This window comes from Aristolochia californica, unplaced genomic scaffold (assembly GCF_029961685.1).
Source record: "Aristolochia californica isolate CCGP_79_NKW_82.1479 unplaced genomic scaffold, dmAriCali1.0.hap1 SCAF_6, whole genome shotgun sequence".
Lineage (NCBI taxonomy): Eukaryota > Viridiplantae > Streptophyta > Magnoliopsida > Piperales > Aristolochiaceae > Aristolochia > Aristolochia californica.
Window position 1 is genome coordinate 34,089,090 of NW_027182257.1, and position 22,327 is coordinate 34,111,416.

General features: G+C 35.8%; 1 pseudogene; it reads right to left on the minus strand.

Annotated features, from left to right (window-relative positions):
- Positions 1-19,935: 19,935 nt before the first annotated feature.
- Positions 19,936-21,469, minus strand: LOC137934819 (membrane steroid-binding protein 1-like; annotated as a pseudogene).
- Between the last annotated feature and the right edge of the window lie 858 nt (positions 21,470-22,327).

Consider the following 22,327-nt stretch of genomic DNA (forward strand, 5'->3'; position numbering starts at 1 on the left):
CTAGGAGTGATTTTTACTCTCACTTATAATGCCACAGGGCCTAATGGAAGGACGCAACAACGCGAGGGGAAGTATTGGAAGATGTGTCATTTTATACAAAAATATTTTATACATCATTTGCAGCAAGCTGGGAGTTCAAGTTGTTCTCTCACCCCTAGCTTGGGGGGGAGTGTTGGAAGATAAGCTCAAGCCCACACGACCAAGGAAGACCCACATATCTAAGATTATTATAAGATGGGCCATATGACTAAGAAAGGCCCACAAGATGGGCCCAAGCTCATAAGAAGTATGACCCACAATGATTACCATGAGCTGGCATCCTTATCACATCAATTTGAAGATCAAGAAAATCTCCTAGTTCTACTCAAGTTAGTCTTCTAGTTGTTTAGATAGACTTACTTAAATTGAAGAGTCAAAGTTGTAATGTAATTAGGATTGAATGATAAGTGGTATAAGGACTCTACATCCTCCTCTACTATAAATAGAAATTCATGTACTCTGATTACAACAAGTAATTGATGTCAATGAAGTATTTCACTTTTCCATAAATTCAACAGAGTCCATAGGAGTGTCTACTGGTTTGCATCCCATCATTCTTGTCTCCTCTAATTGATAAAGAGCATACTTCCTTTGGGATAGCACAATCCCATGTCTAGATTGTAACACTTCAATACCCATAAAATATTTGAGTAGTCCAAGATCCTTTGTCTTGAAATCAGTAGATATTTTTTCCTTTGTTTTCTGGATGCCCTCGGAATCACTACCAGTTAAAATGATATCATCCACATATATAGCCAGAATTACCTTACCTCTCGGTGTGTTTTCAATAAATACTGAGTGATCTCTAGAGCATTTGTTAAACCCGGTCCGTATGAGGGCTTGACTAAATTTCTCAAACCATGCCCGAGGGGACTGCTTGAGACCATACAAAGATTTTTTTAGTCGACATACTGACTCCCCCTCAACCACATACCCAGATGGTTATTGTATATAAATATCTTCTTTAATATCCCCATTCTAAAATGGATTTTTCACATCAAGTTAATATGTCGGCCATGATGAATTGGCTGCCAGAGATAATAATATACGTACCAAGTTCATTTTTGCCACTGGAGAGAAGGCTTCATCATAATCAATTTCATAACTCTAAGTATAACCTTTGGCAACCAGTCGAACCTTCAGTCGTGTTATTGACCTATCTGGATTATGTTTGACAGTATAAACCCACTTGCAACCAACGAGTTTTTTATCTGAAGGAAGAGGAACAAGGGACCATGTCTGATTATCATTAAGTGCCTTCATTTCTTCATCCATTGTTGCCTTCTACCCTGGATGTTGTAGAGCCTCTTCAAAAAAGGTTATATCCCTGGACACAAATAACTATTGAAGAGTGGGATTATAACAAACATAACCCTTTTGTGTGTGAGAGTATCCCAAGAAGATACACTTGATAGATTTAGGATCAAGTTTGATGTGTCTAGGAAATGAATTATGAACAAAGTATTGACATCCGAAGACTTTCAAAGGTTGTGAAAATGGATCATCATCTGGTAATAATCTAGAGTAAGGATATTTATTACCAATAATGAAAGATAGTAGACGATTTATAAGAAAGCAAGCCGTAAGGAAGGACTGCATGAGGCCAATAAAAGTAGGAAACTTTCATGGCATAAAATAAACCTCGAGCTACCTCAAGAATATGACGATTTTTTTGTTCAGTTATACCATTTTTTTGAGGAGTGTAGACACATGATGTTTGATGGATAATTCTATTTTCTTGACAAAAAGAGTCAAGGTCTTGGGAAACGTATTCTTTGGCATTATCACACTGGAGTACTTTTATTTTTTTACCAAAGTGTGTGAGTACCATAGCATGAAATGACTTAAAAATAAATGATATCTCAGAACGCTCCTTAAATACAAATATCCAAGTAGTGCGAGTGAAATCATTAATAAATGTAATAAAATATTTTGCTTGAGAAAAGTTGGAGACACTCAAGGGCTTGCAAACATCAAAATGAATTAAAAAAAATAGAATAACACTTTTGACTTCTGGAAAAGGAGAGTATGTACTCCTTTGATATTTACTCAATTGGCAGGTCTCACAATGAACTTCTGACCTTACTTTAAGAGAAGGAAACATATAATGAAGAGACTGTGCAGATAGATGTCCCCACCGATTGTGCCAAAACCTTATCTGATTTTTAGTAGAGGAAACCATATTCATTTTTGGCACGTCTAGGTAATAAAGCACCCGTTGTTCATGGACTCCACCAATCACCTGCTTCGTTATAAGATCTTGAAATACACTTGAAGTGGGTGAGAGGGTAACAAAACAATTAAAGTATATTGTCAGCTGACTAACAGATAATAGATTAAAAGGGAAAGTAGGAATGAAAAGAATATCAGTGAGTAGAAGTGATGGTGTGGCAAAAGTGGATCCTTTCCCTTGGACTTTGGTTTGAGAACCGTCAGCTATGGTAACAAACTTGTGTGAAAGACATAGAGATAAAGAATGTAATAAATTTTTGTTACTTGTAAGATGCTCGAAGGCTCCTAAATCAATTATCCAGGATGAAGATGAGGCAGATAGCATACCTGAAGCAGTAGTGGTAGCATTTCTTGCAGAGGAACAAGGAGAAGAACCCAACATTGTCTTCATTTTCTGAAATAACTCATACTCTTCATCTTGTGCTGCTGATTTTGTGGGTTGTTCTTATTTTGTATCACTTACAAAGGCTTGATTAGCCTTTGTCAATTCTAAATGTCCATCGTCTTTATAACATATTTATTTAAAATGACCATATTATCCACATTAATTGGATGCCTTGTAATCCTTGTAATCCTTGTAATATCATTGATCTATAGAGTGGCCAAATTTCTTACAATGAGTACATTTTTTCCCATCTGCTCTACAGGCACCAGTCCTTCCACCTCTTCCTCGGCCTCCCCTATAACTTCTACCTTGGCCTTGGCTGCGGTCAGATGATGGTCCTCTATGATCTGAATAATGAGACTTAAATAGTGGAGGAAGAAGTGTCTAGAATACGTAGTACTGCACAAACATCATCAAACTTGGGGATAACAGAAGCACTCAGAAGTTGACTCTTGGCAATCTCAAGATAGGGTTTAATATTTGCAAGGCAAATATCAGTAGTTAAGGCTTCTTTCTTCTTGTCTTGGATAGAAATATCTATGGTTGAAGGCTGAGCTAACTTCCACTCTTGAAGAAAGCCTCTAAAATGGGCCAAGTACTCATGGATATTTTCTCCTTGTTTAGTATTCAACATCCTTTGGAGAATATCATATGGTCTATGTAGAGTATCCGGGTAAGAGTACAGTTTAGCACATGTCTCCCAAATTTTTTTAGCGGTGTCAAGATGAATGACATTGTTGGAGACATGCTCTTCCATGTTGTTGATTAGCCAACTAATCACCAAGTTCATTTTTCAACCATTTTTTTATAAAAAATATCATCTTCATCAATAGGTGGTCCTCAGGGGGTGAGGTGACCAAGTAATTCTATTGTTATAAGAAACCTCTGAACCGATGTGGAGCAACTCACAAAATTTGTTACCCCACATAAGTGTATAGAGGTAATTCTCAGTATATCACTTTTGATATTCATATTCTCTTCAGCCATTATAGGCCCTTCTTCAAAAAAATTCTAACAATAACACCAAGTAGTATCCTTCAAACTTGATGTATGAAGAACTTTAGCATTGAAGCTAAATTATTATTCTGATTTTTTTCTATAATACCACTCATAAGAGACTCAATAACAATCTTCTATATCATGGGACTATTATTCCCACAAAAAAAATCCAACTATTTGATCATGAACTGGTCTCGATTAACAAAATTTCCAAACCGACAAAACTATTTTGATAGCTTCTTCTAGATGGAGAGGCATGCATATCCACAATATCATAAGATGAAAAGCATTCACATACTCATATTTAAATAATCTTCCAAATTCAAAAACCAGTACCGTGAAGTAAAAAAAAAAAAAATAAGCACTTATCTCACGGTTTGTGATCTTTCTTCACAAAAGAGCCTTCTTTGAGTGGTGTTGAATCATAACTTGTTTAGAGTATCCTTTTGACGAGGGATCCTAAATTTAATGCTTTGATACCATGTTGAATTTAGGATCCCTATTCCAATATTCTGAGCAAGAGAAAGGAGAAATAAAAAGAAGAAAAGGGAAGAAGAGCTCTCAGGTAGAGAGAAGAAAAAAAGCAAAGAAAGAGAGATTTACTAAAGAAGGATATGTGTAACTTGATTAATTCTGAATTACAACACCTCTATATATAATAGAGGAAGCGATAAAGTCCTTATACAATTAACCTTTCAATCTCCTAATTACATTCCAACTTTAACTCTCTAAGATAAGTCTATCATAAAAAGATAACACAATCTATTAGAAGTCTAATATGAGTTGAACTAGAACTCTTCTTCAATAACATGAATATACAGGAGGAGGCCAGCTCGTGGCCTTATCCTTGTGGGTCCCACATGATCTTGTAGCTCATATTGATAAGATTACCAGCTCGGGGTATCTTTGCGGGTCCCACTTGATCTTCAAGTTATCTACTCATTTCAGCTTGTGGTTCTTATCTTCTTAACTCATTCTAGCTTGGGTGAGGACTCTTCTTGGCATCCCACATCCTTAAGGTGGGTCCCACTAGCTCGTACACCATGGTAGGTCCCACATTGTAACACTGGCCAACCCGACTGAGTCAGTCGGCCCATAGCTGGAACCATAGAACAGTTTTGATCCCTCTCCCTTATCCCTCTCGGCCTCGCTTTCCCTTCTTCCTCTCGTTGTGAATGTCCTCTCGGCCTCCCTCTCTCTCCCTCACACTCGGCCTCCCGCTCGCTCCTCCTTCTCTCATCACTTCTTCCTCCTTGAATTTTTCCCTCTGTATCTCTACAACAATATCCGTTCTCCCTGTTCCCTCTCCCTTATCCGTCTCGGCCTGGCTTTCCCTTTTCCCTCTCGTTGCGAATGTCCTCTCGGCCTCCCTCTCTCTCCCTCGCACTCGGCCTCCCATTCCCTTCTCCCTCTCTCCTATCCATCTCAGCCTTCCTCCCTTCTCCCTCTCTTCTCCCTCTCGGCCTCCCACTCCCTTCTCCCTGTCGCTACTCTCTTTTCCCCAAAATACCTCCCGAGTTCGTTCAATTTTCCCCATTTTTTATTTCGATTTTGTTTAATTTTTGACATTTTGGCGTCGATTTCTTCTATTCTACTTCGATTCGGCTTCAATTTTCCCCAAATTTCAGAAGGTAAACCTATACTCTAATTTTTCGATTAATTTAGTGATGTATTTTATTTAATTTAAATTTTTGTGTTAATTTGGGGGTTTAGGGTTAAGGTTTATGGTATTTATGGTTCAATTTTGTCTTTATATGGTTTAATTTTGAGATTAGGGTTAGGGTTAGGGTTTGGTGTATGTTGGAAGATAAGCTCAAGCCCAAATAACCATGGAAGGCCCACATAGATAAGAGTATTATAAGATGGGCCACACGACCAAAGAAGGCCCACAAGATGGGCCCAAACCCATAAGAAGTAGGACCCACAATGATTACCATGAGTTGACATCCTCATCACATCAGTTGGAAGATCAAGAAGGACTCACAAAAGTATTTTTATCTCAGGGTCACGACCAAGAAAAGTTTTAGTTTGAGTTATGTTTGTCTTTTATCAATATTGAGTTATTTAATTAAGCTAGAACTTATCTTAAGTGTTAGAGCTTGGGTGTAATTGAGGCAAGGGTAGTTTTATTATAATTGGACTCTACTATCTTCCTTTATTATAAATAGCGGTTCATGTACTCTGATTACAACAAGTTATTGATGTCAATGAAGTATTTCACTTTTCCATAAATTCAACAGTGTATTTAAGGTTTAGTGCTAGGAATTTAAGGGTTTAGGGTATTTTTAAGGGTTTAAGGTTTATTTTTAGGGTTTAGGGTTTATAGAAAAAAATTAGGGTTCTCGATTTTGGGGTGATAGGGTTTGGGGCTTTTAGGGGTTTTAAGATCTATGGTTTAGGCTTTAGGTTTTGGAATTATGGTTGAGGGTTTAGGGTTAAGTTTTTGAGTTTGGGGTGTTTAGTTCAATTCAAAGAAGGCTGAGTCGCCTATACCGGTGTTCATTAGCCAACGAATCCCGACCCCCATCACTGACGAGGTACAATTTGTAGTGACTGTGAAGTCATATGGGGCTTTACCAGGGGTTTTTGGTGAATTTGGATTTAATGTGTGTGTGTTTTTCCATTTTTAGTGCATATACAATGGAAATAGTTTGATTAATTTTGGAATATTTTAGAATGTTACTTAAATTTTTTGAAGTGCTATGGAATGATTTTGCCATGTGGTGAGGAGATTCGGGTGCTATAAATATCCACCACATGATATTTTCTTTTTTGTGGTTTTTGTTTTCGTGACGGGTAATGGTTGTCTTATAAAGCTTTTCCCATGAGGACCATCTCGGATTTAAATTATAAATGGTTGTAAGAAGACAACCAACTGTTCGATCATATGACATTTGGACCTTCGAAGAAGACAACAAAATGCTCGATTTCTTGGTCTAGCTAGTCAATATAAGGAACAAGTTGCCCAATAGGGTTTAGAAGCATGAGGTATATATGGATTGTGTTAATAAGTTCAATGACGATGCAGTCAGTTAAAATTTTGTTGAGCAGCTCAAGAATCAAACAAGATCATGGAAGAAAACATACCAAATGGTAACAAGTTGTCTCAACACTGGTGGATTCGGTTGGGATGCAACCACACAACGAGTTACTACATGTCATTCTGTATGGCAAGACTACATAAAGGTCAATAAATCATGATGTACTGTAAAATATTTTGTATGTTTTTCGCATATCTAGAACTCTATTCCAAGTCGTCTAAATGATGTTTTATTCTTGTAGGAGGATAGAGGTGCTGAAAAGTATAGACAACAAGGATGCCCCCTTTATGAGAAATTGGCTTTGGTAGTCGGAAACTCAATAACCATGGGGACAACTAGTATAACTCTTGTACATCTGGGTGATGAACTCCTCCATGAGTCGGATCCTATCCCGATGGACGAGCCTGAGGATGTCGATGTAGTTAGGGAAACTCCATCGCAATTCATTAAAGGAAATGAGTCGACAACTGAGCAATCTCAAAGAAGTATGCGTCATCTTCAAGTCGTTGTAGAAAGATAAGCGAATTGCCCACTGATAACAATAGTAAATTCATTGATGCAACTAACCATATCGTTCAGACATTGAATAATGTTATGAAGCCTAACAAGGGCGGTGTCGAAAAAGATTGTGTCAATGCCCTCAGGGAAATCCCGGACCTGTCGGATGACATGAAGTATTGCGCTCCTGAATGGTTGGATACGCCAATTCAGAAGGCCATGTTTACGATGATGGCAGTGGAAGAGCTGGTCGGGTGGCTTAAATATTTTGCATGAAAATATTTTTAATGCATTTTAAGTACACTATATTCTTTGGGAAGATTGTTATGTATTAATGATGATGTTTGAATTATGACATTGCAAGACTTATTAGTATGGTTAATATTTTTATTTTATATGATTGTTGTGTTAATATATTATGTGGATGAATATGGTGGATGAGTATGGATGTGGTCAATTAAAGATTTTCATGGCCATAAATATGATTGTTGAGTATGGATGCATAGGTTATGATTGAAGATTGATGTTTATTTTTGTTTATGACTTTTAGGAAGATTAAATTTGCAGATTTTCAAGGCTATTATGACAAATGAAGAAAGGGTTGCAACTTTTGTTGGATTGACATGTATTATTATCGTCATAGGAAGATACTATCTATGCCATTGCGATAGACGTGTACTACGTTCTTTAGTGATTAATGGTCCGTTGTATTTTCAAAACGCACTACGTAGAGAGGATTACAATGATATATTTGAATTGGAAGATGATGATTCGAATGACGAGTTTGGTGGAGGAGGTAATGGGGTCTAATTAGGTGCAATGGATGATACAGACAACGATGATAGTGATGGTCTTGTGGAAGACGATACCCAATCAACAAGCTTTCGGAGGCAGCGTGTATTAGAATCCACAAGAGCCGCACAATTTTGAGATGACATAGAAACTTGCATGTGGAATGATAAATGATGATTGTATCTTATTGCATTTTAACATGTGTTGTTCTTATGTACTAAACTTCTAATTTGATGATTTTAATATTAAAGGCATGAACTCGCTATTAGAATAGTCTATCTTAGGTTATTAATGAAGTTGTATATTTATTTATATATTATTTATAGTAAATTTTATTACTATATTAAACTAGATATTTAAGTCTTGTAAATAAAATAAAGTTACAATATGCATTTGATCAATTAATTATTTTCAATTTTTTGTAAATATATTATTAATTAATACCACGTAAAAAAAGCTATCTTTTGTTATTAATAAAATAATTCTTTATTTATTCATTATATTTATTTTTTAGTTATTGTATTATATTAGAGATTTAATAGTGGTAAGTAAGATATTGTTAAATCAAGCATTGGATCAATTATTTCTATTTAATTAACCCATTTTTTATTTAATAAAATCAATGGTTTTAAATTTAACCAAAATATATTATTAATTAATAATACGTACAAATATATAGTGTGTTAAAGTTATGATTAGATCAATTTTTTGTTTAATCATTCCTTTTGAGGTTAAAGTATATCATATGTTATTAATAAATTAATAACTTAACTTAGTGCATTCGTTTCTCTTATTGATAATGTTATTTATTTTTTTATAATTAATCATGTGCGTATTTCATTGGCTCACGTAATTACTGTATTAATGTATAATAAAATAAAATTATTAAATAATATAATATCTAATTCAATTAATTAGTATATTAATATATTTTAGTTATACATAAAATTACTTATTCGTGTAGTAATAATGCATGTTTTATCTAATTTGGGGTTTAAGGATTATGTTTTAATTAAGTATATTGTTAGAGTTTAGGGATTCTCTTGTTTTTTATATTTTTCTCATATTGGGGCACTAACACTGGAAATTATTTTCCAGTGCACGTGAAGTCGTCCACACTAGCACCAAGTTCGAAGATGAAGTTCATGTAGATGAATGAAATGAATTTTAATCAAGAGATGAAAATGAACTTCAAATTTTCATTTTTTTGACTAATCCCCCCTTACATACTTTTGAATGAATGAATTGTACATCTTCTTGTATGACTAACTACCCAAATTAAATGATGGGATTGTTCCAAAGTGGCTTGATGAATATATTTACCAATTGCTTATTTATTGGTATGTATGTAATTTAAATAAGTTCTCATTGAATCTTCTCGTGAGAAGGTGATAATTGAGTTCAATTTGCTTAGCACATTCATAAAAGACTAGATTACATACAATTTGAAGAGCCCATTGATTGTCAAAAGAGAAAGTTGGTTTATTAAGTGACCCGAGGTTAAGAGATAGATATGTAAGCCATATAAATTTACAACTTGTGTCCTTTTGCAAATGATCTTGAAACTATTGTTTGCTTTTTTAAGTTTTAAGAAATTAACGCTGACTCAAGTATTGTGCAAAAACCAATAATAGATATCAAAATCAAAGGATAAATGGAAGAAGAAAATAAATCAAAAGATTAATGGAGGAGAAAGAGCATAAGAGAGGAAGAAGGAGAACTCAAGGAGAAGAGAATATAGGGAGAAGGAATAGAAAGTAATTGCACACCACAACAACTCCCCTGAGACTTGAGACTTCTCCTTATATCTTGTGGAGTCTTTTAACTAAAAAAAAAAAAAAAATCAACAAGAGATGAGGTGTGGAATAACTTCACACCCCTACTCAAGAAAGAGGTGCACCAATGTTCTTACTTTCTAAGTGGGGCTAACTATTTGCAATTATATCTTTGCCCCTCTCTCATTTATTACAAGAAAACCACATGAATTACAAGAGAGGAAAATAGTAATGAAGTAAAAGTCTATGCCTTCAACATTCCCTCTTAAGCTGAGATGTAAATGTTGATAAGTATTAGCTTGTTTGCAATATCTTTGAAGTATTCACTTGGAATGGTGAAGATGTTTGCAACCTGAAGCTTGGAGGAAATGTGAAACATGCAAATCTCTCCTCAAATAAGCCTCTCACATGCAACATGCCTTTTAAGTACTTTAAAATCTTGGGCACTACAACCGTATGTAGTAGTTGAGGGGCATGCATGAGTTAATTGATAATATTAATTAAAATGAGTAATATCAAGTCTAATCAATGAAAAACATAGACGTTTGCCGATCAATATTTAATACCTAGAATTCAATTGGTCTCCTTTTGTAAGACATAACTTATGTCCTACTTCAAGAGGAGTAACACACTACTTGCAAGCAAGTATAACATATTCCTTGAGCAAATTTGACACATACGTTTTTGTTGACAAATAAAAATTTTAGATTGTTTTTGACATACCTCAATTCCGAGAAAGTATTTCAACATCTCCAAGTCCTTAGTTTCAAATTATTTGGCTTTTGTTGCCTTCATTCAACAATAAGCTTCTAATTAGTACCTGTAATGACCATATCATCAACATAGACAAACACGACTATCAAAGTAGCATGATTACACCAATCAAGCAAAGTATGATCAACATTACTTTAGTGATAACCTTATTGAATCATAAGCATTGCTAACATCTCAAACCATGTGTTGAATAGCAGGTATGGAAAAGTCTAACATGACTCTCACAACAAGAAGTTTAATAGAGCGAAAACAAATATGGTGGAAGGAAGAGTCATAGAAGAGGTTCATTTTATAGGTGTTTGAGTTATGTTAGTCTTTTATTTATATATTAAAACTTATCTTTACTTGTTAGACGTTGGTTATAACTGGGACATGGACAATTTAATTGTAATACGATTCTACTTATTTTTTTATTGTAAGTAGAGGCTGATTGTACTCAATTATGATCAAGTCAATGAAGTGTTCTCGTTTCCAAAAATTCAACATGGTATTATAGTAGGTTTTGTGTCTTTAGTTTAGTTTAGTTTAGTTTAGTTCGGTCGCTATTGTTGTTTTCTTTCCTATTGCTTTATTGCCCTTTTGCATCCTTGACTCCCTCTCAATAATTGAAAACTATGCTATGGAAGTTGTAGTGTTAGTACTTTCAATCCCAAGTTCAAAGAGTTCTACCACCCCCTGCTATGTGGATGAGCATTACTTCCCATCTATGTATCCATACAAGCTCCGTAGCTCTTGGCTAATAGAAGCCTTACATGGGTGACCTCTTCAAGAGTTGGAGCACACCTACCAACCTTCTGGAGTGAAAATATTATATACTATTGAATTTATGGAAAAGTGAAATACTTCATTGACATCAATAACTTGTTGTAATCAGAGTACATGAACCTCTATTTATAATAGAGGAACGTAGTAGAGTTCAATTACAATAAAGCTACCCTTGTCCCAATTACACCCAAACTCTAACACTTAAAGATAAGTCCTAACATAATTAAATAACTTAATATAGATAAAATACAAACATAACTCAAGCTAAAACTCTTCTTTGACATGACCATAAGATAAGATACTTTTGTGAGTCCTTCTTGATCTTCCAACTGATGTGATAAGGATGCCAACTTATGGTAATCATTGTGGGTCCTACTTCTTATGGGTTTGGGCCCATCTTGTGGGCATTCCTTGGTTGTGCGACCCATCTTATAATAATCTTAGATATGTGGGCCTTCCTTGGTCGTGTGGGCTTGATCTTATCTTCCAACAATAGGAATATCTTAAGAAAGTTCCTCAACATTAGAGTTGTATGTACAGTAACCAGTCGTCTTCTATTTGTTATTTTTTGCTCCAAAGTTCACTCCTAGTGCATTGGAGGCTCTAGTAAACCTTGCACCCAACTACTTGGACTTCTACCAAAAACAACAAAAGCAGCCATGAGAGAGTTTCTTTTGTTGGTTGTTGAATTTAGGACCCCATACTTGAAACCTCAAGCAAAATGAGAGAGAGACCTCAGGTAGAGAGGAGAGAAGAGAAAATGGACAAGAGAGACTTTAGGCTAGGAGAGAGTTTCTTCCACGAATTTGAGAAGAGGAGAGCTAGATTGAAGGCTTCAACCAAAACCATATTTAGGGAAACTCCTCAATCAATTAGGATCCCTAATTACATAAATCATAATTAGCTAAATAACATTTATCAAAGGAAGATCAATCGATTAAATTAATCAAGGAAGATTGCCAAATCTTCCACCTCATGTGATGACTCGTCATGCCACCTTGTGTGGGCATGGAGGGTTTGGTCCCACCTTCTAGCACTCCCCCTCAGGTTGGGGGTGAGAAAACATCGTAGATGCCCAACTTGTTGCAAATAGTGGACATGATTTTATGAGTGACTTGGTTTGGTGAGAATGTCTGCAACTTGCCTTTACGTGGAGTTCAGGTTGAGAGATAATATGTCAAGTTGGAATTTCTCTCGTATAAAGTGGCAATCCACCTCAACGTACTCTGCTCTTTCATGGAAGACCATATTTGAGGTGTTATGAATTTTCGCTTCATTATCGCCATGTAGATCCATATGAGTTTCTTTATGGAATCCCAATTCAGTGAGAAGAGACTTGATCCATAGAAGTTCACTAACTGTGTGTGCCATGGCTATGTATTATGCTCCTGTGTTGAAGAGAAGATATAGAAAGTTCTTAAAAGACTCTCACAAATCCAGAATTAATATGATGGAGTTTTACAGGAGTTTCACAAAAGGAGGTCTCATAGAAGAGTCTTCATTAAAGGTGTTTTAGTTATGTTAGTCTTCTATTTATGTTGAGTTATTTAATTATGCTAGGACTTATCTTTAAGTGTTGGAGTTTGGGTGTAATTTGGACAAGGGTAGTTTAATTGTAATTGGACTCTACTACTATCCTCTATTTTAAATAGGGGTTCATGTACTCAGATTACATCAAGTCAATGAATTTTTTCTCTTTTCCATAAATTCAACATTCTACACTAGACCTTGCAACTACATTATGCTTCTTGCTTCTCCATGTAACCAAGTTCCTTCCAACCATTGCACAATATCCCCAAGTAGATTTTCTATCATCCGGGGATCCGGTTCAGTCAACATATGAGAATCCTTCTATGTTCAAGTGACTATGGTTCTTATAGAGGAGCCCTCTTCCTAGATCTCCTTTAAAGTACCACAATATCATTTTTAGAGTTTGTCAATGAGTAAGTTATGGTTTGTGCATGTATTAACTCACACACTTATTGCATATGATATATCCGACCTTGTTACACATAGATAAATGAGTTTCTCCACAAGTCTTTGATATATTTTGATATCCACATCTTCTCCAGTGCCTGCAAATAATTTTGTATTTGAATCATAGGGGTTTCTGCTAGTCTATACCCCATCATTCTTGTCTCCTCTAGTAGATCAAGGATATACTTCTTTTGAGATAGTATAATTCCACTTTTGGGTTGTAGTACTTCAATACGTAGAAAGTATTTAACTAATCCAAGATCTTGTCTTGAACTCTTCACATATATTTTCCTTGGTTTTCTAAATGACCTCGAGATCACTGCTGATTAAGACAATATCATCAACATAGATGGCCAAAAGCACTTTCCCTTTAGGTGTGTCTTTAAGAAAACACAGAGTGATCTATGGAATATCTGTGAAATCCATCCCGTATTAATGTTTGGCTAAATTTATCAAACCATGCATGAGGAGATTGTTTCAGACCATAGAGGGATTTCTTCAATCGCCATACTGACTCCCACTCAACCACAAATCCAAGTGGTTGTTGGATATAAATTTCTTCCTTTATATCCCCATTGAGGAAAATATTTTTCACATCAAGTTGATAGACTGACTAAGAGGAATTAGCAACAAGAGATAATAAGATATGTACCAAGTTCAATTTGGCCACCGAAGAGAACTTTTCCTCATAATTGATCCCATAACACTGAATATAGCCTTTGGCAATGAGGTGGGCCTTAAGGCGAGCAATTGACCCATCCGTTTGTGTTTAACCGTATAGACCCACTTACAACTAACAAGTTTTTTGTTTGATGGAAGAGGAACTAGAGCCCATGTCTGATTCTCATAGAGTGCCTGCATTTCTTCTTACATTGTTACCTGCCACCCTCAATGCCTCAGAGGTTCCTGATAGGACAGTAGAACAGAGATGGAGAAGATAGACATAAAAAATTGACAACATGAAGAAGATAAACGATGGTGAGACACAAAATTGGATATGGGGTGAGAAGTAGAGGGCATAGTGCAAGATTTGTGTTCTTTCCTTAAGGAAATAGGTCGAGTATCATATTGTGGGCCAAAAGCAACATTGAGAAGATGGACTTACCTATATGGGATCCGCAAACTCCATAGGTGCGGTGTAAGCCAGGCTTTAGGGGGTTGAATAGTTTCTATTGGAAGATGGGCCTAAGCCCACACGACCAAGGAAGGCACACATTTCCAAATGTGTTGGAAGATGGCCCAAGCCCATAAGAAATGGATCCACCATGATCACATGAGCTGGTGGGACCCACCATGACCACATGAGGTAGCATAATGACTCTTACACAATAATAAGTCTTACAGAGCCAAAATTATTATGGAAGCAAATCTCACAAAAGAGTTTCAGTTCAAAGGCATTTTAGTCATAGTCTTCTATTTATATTGGGTTATTTAATTATGCTCAGACTTATCTTTAAGTGTCAGAGTTTGTTTGTAATTGGGATGTTGGAAGATAAGCTCAAGACCAAACAACCAAGGAAGGCCCACATATGTAAGATTATTATAAGATGGGCCACACGACCAAGGAAGTCCCACAATATGGGCCTAAACCCATAAGAAGTAGGACCCACAATCACTACCATGAGCTGTCATCCTTATCACATCGGTTGGAAGATCAAGAAGGACTCACAAAAGTGTCTTTATCTTAGGCTCACGACCAAGAAGATTTTTAGTTTGAGTTATGTTTGTCTTTTATCTATATTGAGTTATTTAATTACGTTAGGACTTATCTTTAAGTGTTAGAGTTTGGGTGTAATTGGGACAAATGAAGTTTTATTGTAATTGGACTCTACATCCTCCTCTACTATAAATAGAGGTTCATGTACTCTAATTACAACAAGTTATTGATGTCAATGAAGTATTTCACTTTTTCATAAATTCGACATGGTATCAGAGTAGGTTCTATGAGTTGACTTGGTCAACTCATGGAGGTAATGTGATCCTTTTCTCTAAACCCTAAAAACTAGGTCTAGGTTCGTAGTTATTATTTTCAATCCCTATACCTGTAGGTTTATTTGAATTTTTTAAAGAGTTTTTCATATTTTAAATTATATATTTAAGGAAAGATATTTGAGTTTACTTTCCAAAGAAGAATGATTTGTTCCAATCGGAGTTATCTACAGAGAGATATCAATATTTGAATGAGAGAAGGTCAGATTGCAAAAAGGTTCAAGCAGCAGCAGCAATCTTCAAATTCCGAGGTATTTTTTCCTATCAAGAACTAGAATTTATATGGAGAAATATATATATCAAAAACAATATCTATAAGTTTATTCTTTTGCCTATTCAACCAATTTTTTATCTGATTTATGTACAAATAGAAATCGATATTTGAAGCAACAAAGGTCAGATTGGAAAAGAGGTTCAAGAGGCAGCAAAAACCCTCAACTTCCGAGGTATTTTAAGCTATCAAGAAAGAGACTTTATATGGATAATTATATATCAAGAGAAATATATGTAAGTCTATCTTCTGATCTATTCAACCAATTCTCGGTATGATTTTTTTATAAGGATATATTGATCTTGGAAGAGTCAATGGTCGTTCTGGAAAAACTTGAGAAACAGAACCTAGTTCGGTAGATGACAGAGACCGAAATATATCAGATTATTTATCTTCTGATAATTATATTTGATGAATTTAAGTTATACTTGGATGAAAGGTATTTAATTCTACTTTCAGAAGGAGAAAATGTTATGTGAATCTGATCTATATTTAAAGATATATTATTGGAAGAATCAATGGTCATGCTAGTATTCTATTGTATTGAAAATTCCGAATTTATGACAATTATTTTGCGTCACTTTTTGAGTTGATATATCAGGAAAATATCTCACTTCTCCCTAGTTTGAGGGCTTATTTATACATCTCTGTTATTTGGGCATATTGTTACATCTATGATATTTGGTTCAAGCTAGGAGCACTGCTATTACCTCCCAACTTGAGGGGGAGAAGTACAAGAAGTACAAGAAAGAGGTATTTTATTTTCTTATGTTGTGGATAAGTTTATGTGACCAACATATTCAAGAAAGGTGGATCACAAAAGATGAGGCCTGTGCATCAATGAAGAAAATTTTATATCGGATTATTTCATGGTTTCTTTTACAAAGTTTGTTATTTGGTTCATGTTTTATTCGGTTGCAACTATTATGTCTCTTTGGGGACATTATTATTGAATAAGAGGTGGCCTCCTGTCATCATTTATTTTACCCCGTCAAAAAGATCAAAAAAATTTGTGGTTGGGAGTACGACGAAGGAACTTCATCCCTGTCAAAAAGATGAAAATTATTTGTGGTTGGAAGTCTACGACGGAGGAACTTCATCCCTGTCAAAAAGATGAAATTATTTGTGGTTGGAAGTCTATGACGGAGGAACTTATGATTATATCTATGTTATCCACACACCCCCTCCCCCCTCCCCCCCTTAATGTCTTTTATGTCTCCTACCACTTGAGAGTCGTTGTCCTATGGAGGGACACAGTGGTGGACACTTCAGAGCAATGCTGATAGACACACTACCGATAGTAGTGGAGTGTGCCCTACATCCAGCATTAAAACTGGAGTATGAAGCAATGGCTTACTGGCTAGGAGTGATTTTTACTCTCACTTATAATGCCGCAGGGCCTCATGGAAGGACGCAACAGTGTGAAGGGGAATTTTGGAAGTTGAAGGCATATTGGAAGATGTGCCATTTTTATACAAAAATATTTTATACATCATTTGTAGCAAGTTGGGAGTTCATGTTGTTCTCTCACCCCCAACTTAAGGGTGAGTGTTGGAAGATAACCTCAAGACCAAATGACCAAGGAATGCCCACATATGTAAGATTATTATAAGATGGGCCACACGGCCAAGGAAGGCCCACAAGATGAGCCCAAGCCCATAAGAAGTAGGACCCACAATGACTACCATAAGCTGGCATCCTTATCATATCAGTTGGAAGATCAAGGACTCACAAAAGTATTATTAAATTGTCATACAATATCATTATTATTTTTAATTAAAGTAGGCTAAAGACTTAAAACTTGAAACTCTACCATCTTACTGAATATATAATGAAATATTATTACCATGGTATAATTTTAACATCAATTTTACTTCTTATAATAAAAAATATTTAAATATCACATTTTTTGTCACAAAAAGTTTTCTAATTGATACTCAAATATGATTGAAAAATAAAAGAGAGAAGGAGAAAGAACCCAACTTGGGAACCACCCTCTTGAGAACCCAATTACCAAATTCTCTAAATCTAAGGTAAGTTAGATGGTCATGGTGATTCCTATCCCCTTGTGGGAAGCATCTATGGAAGAACCTTAATGAGTTGTGTTAATTATGCTTAGAAAGTGTTACATAGTAGATTTAGATAAACAAAAATAAGACATTTGTTCAACCACATTTGAGATTAAAAATCTAAGGTCATATTTGGAAAATTACCTAATATTTAAAATTAAAAAAATCATTAGGATAATTAAAATCTTAATTTATGTTTTAGGATAAATTAACAATGTTATTTAACGTTTAAATTACAAAGCCAATTTCGTACGAGTACAGATGAAGTTTCTTTATGTTTAGTTTAACAACTTATATTTATTTTATATAATTGAGAACATGGTAAAGTTTGCTTTTAGTAGGATTTCAAGTTGTATTCATTTAAAAAATAACATGATGTAAGAAAGCATAACATCTTTGTCATATTTTTCTCACATATCAATCTACATGTATTGTTTTGGTTCTCTCTTTTCTTACCTTTCATTTCCATGTTTTCTCTGGTTCTCTCTTTTCCATGTTTCTTTCTTAACACTTAAGGCTTGTTTGGAACCCATAAAAAAAAAGGGAGAGAAAACTATATTCTATTGTTTGGATTGGAGAATCATTGAGAGAAAAGAAAATAAGAAATAAAATCTTAGTTAATAAATTTTCACTCACAAAATGATGGAATTTGGGAGAAGAAAATAAACAGAAACTTAAGAAAAAATATTTAATTGTCAAAATTTTAAAATATTGTTAATTTTTTTTTCAAACAAGAGGAACTATATTTCTCTTCAATTTTCTCTCATTTTCCATAAACATCCAAACAAGAGAAAAAAAACCTCTTGTTTCTTTTCTTTTATCTTTCTCTTTCTATGTTCCAAACATAGCCTTGCGAAATGCAAATATGGATCTACATTTTTTTTACCTAGTAAAAATAGTTATTATTGGCCATGTTGGTGCAAATAGCCAAATCCTACATTGACCAAAATCCCACCCAAGAGTAACCACCGACACCCTCGCAGGCCCTTTGTCGGTAGAAAAGAGTCCAATGCCGTCCATAAAACTCCCTAGTACGTACACCCACAAACGTACCTATCGATTTAAGGTGGAGATGAGCATGATAAAAACGTTAATTTTTGGGTTGTCAGGGAGGGCTCATTGAGTTATCGAGCATAGAGCGTGATGCAAAGGGCATCACGAACAGACTTAGGCGTCCCATCCAGATTCCTATTCTTTCCCTTGTCGGCTAAAGAGCAAACGTGTTAAACAACATTCTTATTCTTATTCTTATTCCAACATGAAGATCATCTTCGCATTTATTGTTAGTGTTGATTCCTTAATGTACAGGAAAACAGTTTCCAGTGAATAGTGCCAACTCATTAGAAAAACATAAAAAACAAGAGAATCCCTAAACTTGTACAATACAGTTATAATTACAACATAATCCTTAACCCCAAATTAGGTAAAACAATCATTATTACTACAGAAGTAACTTATGTAATGTATAATTAAAATATATTAATATATTTATTAATTGAATTAGATATATTATTGTGCATTAATATGGTAATTACGTGAGGCAATGAAATACGCACATGATTAATTATAAGTAATAAATAAATAACGTTATAAATAACAAAAACGAAAGTAATATGTTTAGCTATTAATTTATTAATAACATATGATATACTATAGCCTAAAAATGAATGTTTTAAGAGGAAAATTTGATCTAATCATAACTTTAATACATTATATATTTGTACATAATATTACCACTATTAAATCACTAATATAATACAATAAATAAAAAATAAATATAAGGTTCAAGGCCTCTCTGACGCACGATTTCTGAAGAAGGTAGCTGGAAATACTGAAAATTTACCGTATTTGTCATTTTTTTTCGTGGAGAGAAAGTTATTTGTTTATTTAGCTCTCCCTGATCCATTTTCTTGTTGTCGTTGTTTCCTGTGCTTGTAAATCCTATACAGAAAACAAATACAAACATCATACTGAATTGGGCTGTGAAACTGGAAACAGCTGAATCAGCTGATTCGGTAGCATAATAAGTTTGAAAAAGTCCTCTTGAAGCAAAGGTAAAAAATTCTCAATTATTCTCTCTCGTGAAGACCGAATTTTGAGGTTCATAATGGAGCTTACAAACTGGGAGAGACCATGAATTGGAGATCACCATGAATGAATTTGAAGGGATCTCCATGAATTGGAGATTCAGAATTAATTTTTCAATATTAATCTCATCTCTTGAGGACCGACTTTTGAGGTTTTCACAGCTCCCTAAGAAGGGGTATGACACAGGGTTCCCAGCAGGACAAGTAAATCATAAAGCAAAAAAACACTGGTCAACAATACCCACAGTAGCAAAAACAGGTTTCTCAAGGAGAACATCAAGAAAATTTAAAATTATCAAAAGTTACAGGTGATGCTTATTCATAATGACAGACATTACAAGAAACGAAAGAGTAGGGAACAGCCAAATACTAGTAAAAGAGATGCTCAGCAGAAGAAGAATTGACTCTGATAACAATACTTCATAATGTAATTTAAAAGGGGAGGTAGCTGTTATAGGTTTACTCTTTTGGGGCCTCATCGGTATCGATTTGCTTATCTTCCTTAACATGTGAGTGTTCTGCTGTGGTTTCTGTAGGCGCAGCTTCTGCTGGTGTGGTTGTGTCTTCCGTGGATGTGGCTTCTGCTGATCTGGGTTCAGTCTCAGAGGACTCAGTGGCAGGCCCATCCGATACAGTGACAGTTTTTTTTATGGTTCCAACTTTAACATACTTGCTCATGAACTAGTATTCCCAGTCCTGTAAGGCTTCTAGCTCAAAGGGGGCGAGACCTGAGATGTCTCCCGTCAAATCCTTCTCTTCGAACGACATCTTTGCGAGAGCTTTGCTGGCGTCTTTGCCAGTGAAGAGGGCATAAGGGCCACCAGGTCCATAGAACATTCTGCAGCAGTGACACCACAAATAGAGAGCAAACACCAGGGTCACTAAGACATTAAGGCATGATTCTATTATAGGAATGGGGCTACCAATGGTTTCTCCAACAATGAAATTGAAACACTGAACTAGGACAATATATAATAGAGCAATAAACTAAAGATATGAGGAACCCAAAAAGTGAGTAATTGATACAATTCAACAACCACCCCAAAATAAAAAAGAAGGGAAGAAAGGCCAAGAAATGGTTATCAGCAACAGTTAGCTGCTGCGTGGGGGGAGGAGGGGAGAGGAATGAAAATCGACATGATCTCCTTGAGAGCCTAAGACAAAAGCCGGGGATGCAAACAAGATAACTAGTCTGATGAGCAGAAAAACCAAAATCGACCAAGAAAAACTGACACCCAGTTTCCTGAAATCCCCGGAACACTCATCAAGCAAGACACTGGTTGTTCAACTAGTCAAACACAAAGAACAAACCAACAAACAAACAAAGCAACCAAAAAACCACAAAAACCACAAAAACAAAAACCCCAATATTTAGATGCACAAAATAAACCCGGAAACAAAAAACTCCAAGGTGAAAAACCTGCTCTGCGAGACATCGTAGATCTGTCCCTTGATCGCCATCAACGGCTTCTTAGGATCCAACCCATCATAAGCCCTTAATTCCTCTTCAGAAATCTCCTCGAGCTGAACAGGCGGAGGTAAGGGCTCCGTCTCTTCAACAGGCTCCCTAGCTCTGGGCGGCGGAGGCGACTCAAAAAACCTAAAAATCGCATAGTCAAAGGCCGGAGACCGGAGAGGGACGGCCGAGATGAGAGAGGAGCAGAGAGCTCGGGCTTGAGGGAGACGACAGAGGGCTACGGGAACGAAGTGTCTATGCGGGAACGAAACGAGCGAAATGAAAAAAAAAACAAAGCGAGCCAGAGAGAGCCGCGCGATTCACGCGGATGATTCTCAAAATCGGGCAGATGTTACACTGAAGATATGACAACAGCACATGAATTGCGTAATGCACATATAAATCATGTCCTGAATAATCTGCACTAACCCCCCCCCACACACCTCGGTCTCCCTCGATTTCACTCATCTCTCGCTGTTCCCTCAGCCTATGGTTCTTAAATATGACACTCTGAGGTGCTTGCTTTCGAACTTCTATTTTAAACTCTGATGCTTGAAATATTAACTTTTAAAATATTCTGCCGGGCTTGCTAAAACTTTTTTTTTTCTTTCAGATATTTGGTTTTCACTCTATGCGAAATTTTAAAGCTTTCAGGCGACTTCGATCCTTGTATGACTTACTGCCTCTCTTTTGCTGAGGGGTTGAGGTCCTGTAACACCCGAAAGAGAAAGGATTTTCATTTGTTTTAGCTTAGGTGACAGACTCGATTCGCTCATTTTCGCTTTTTGTTCCTTCACTGCGCCTGCCTGGTAAGATGGTCAAAATCACCAAGCCGCTGCTGCTGGAAATTTGAAAGACCTTATTTTGCGTGATGGGAAGCTGAGTATATTGGAAGCGTTTCTCTGTTTAGATGATTTGTAAATGAACTTCTCCAAATTCTTTCATTGCATTGTTTGCTGTTTTTCTCATTGGTAGCTTTATGCTTTCTAATATGGTATCGCGACAACCAATGCTTCGGAATGCTGTCTATATGGTCTCCGAGCGAAATGAGTAAGCTTCTCATTTTAATACTTTTGCGTTCGTTCTGTTTTGCCATTATCTTCGTTTCTCCTAGAATACGAAGAAACCCCATCTTCCGTTAAGATTTGTTCCACCGCATCTGCTCGAATTTATTAATA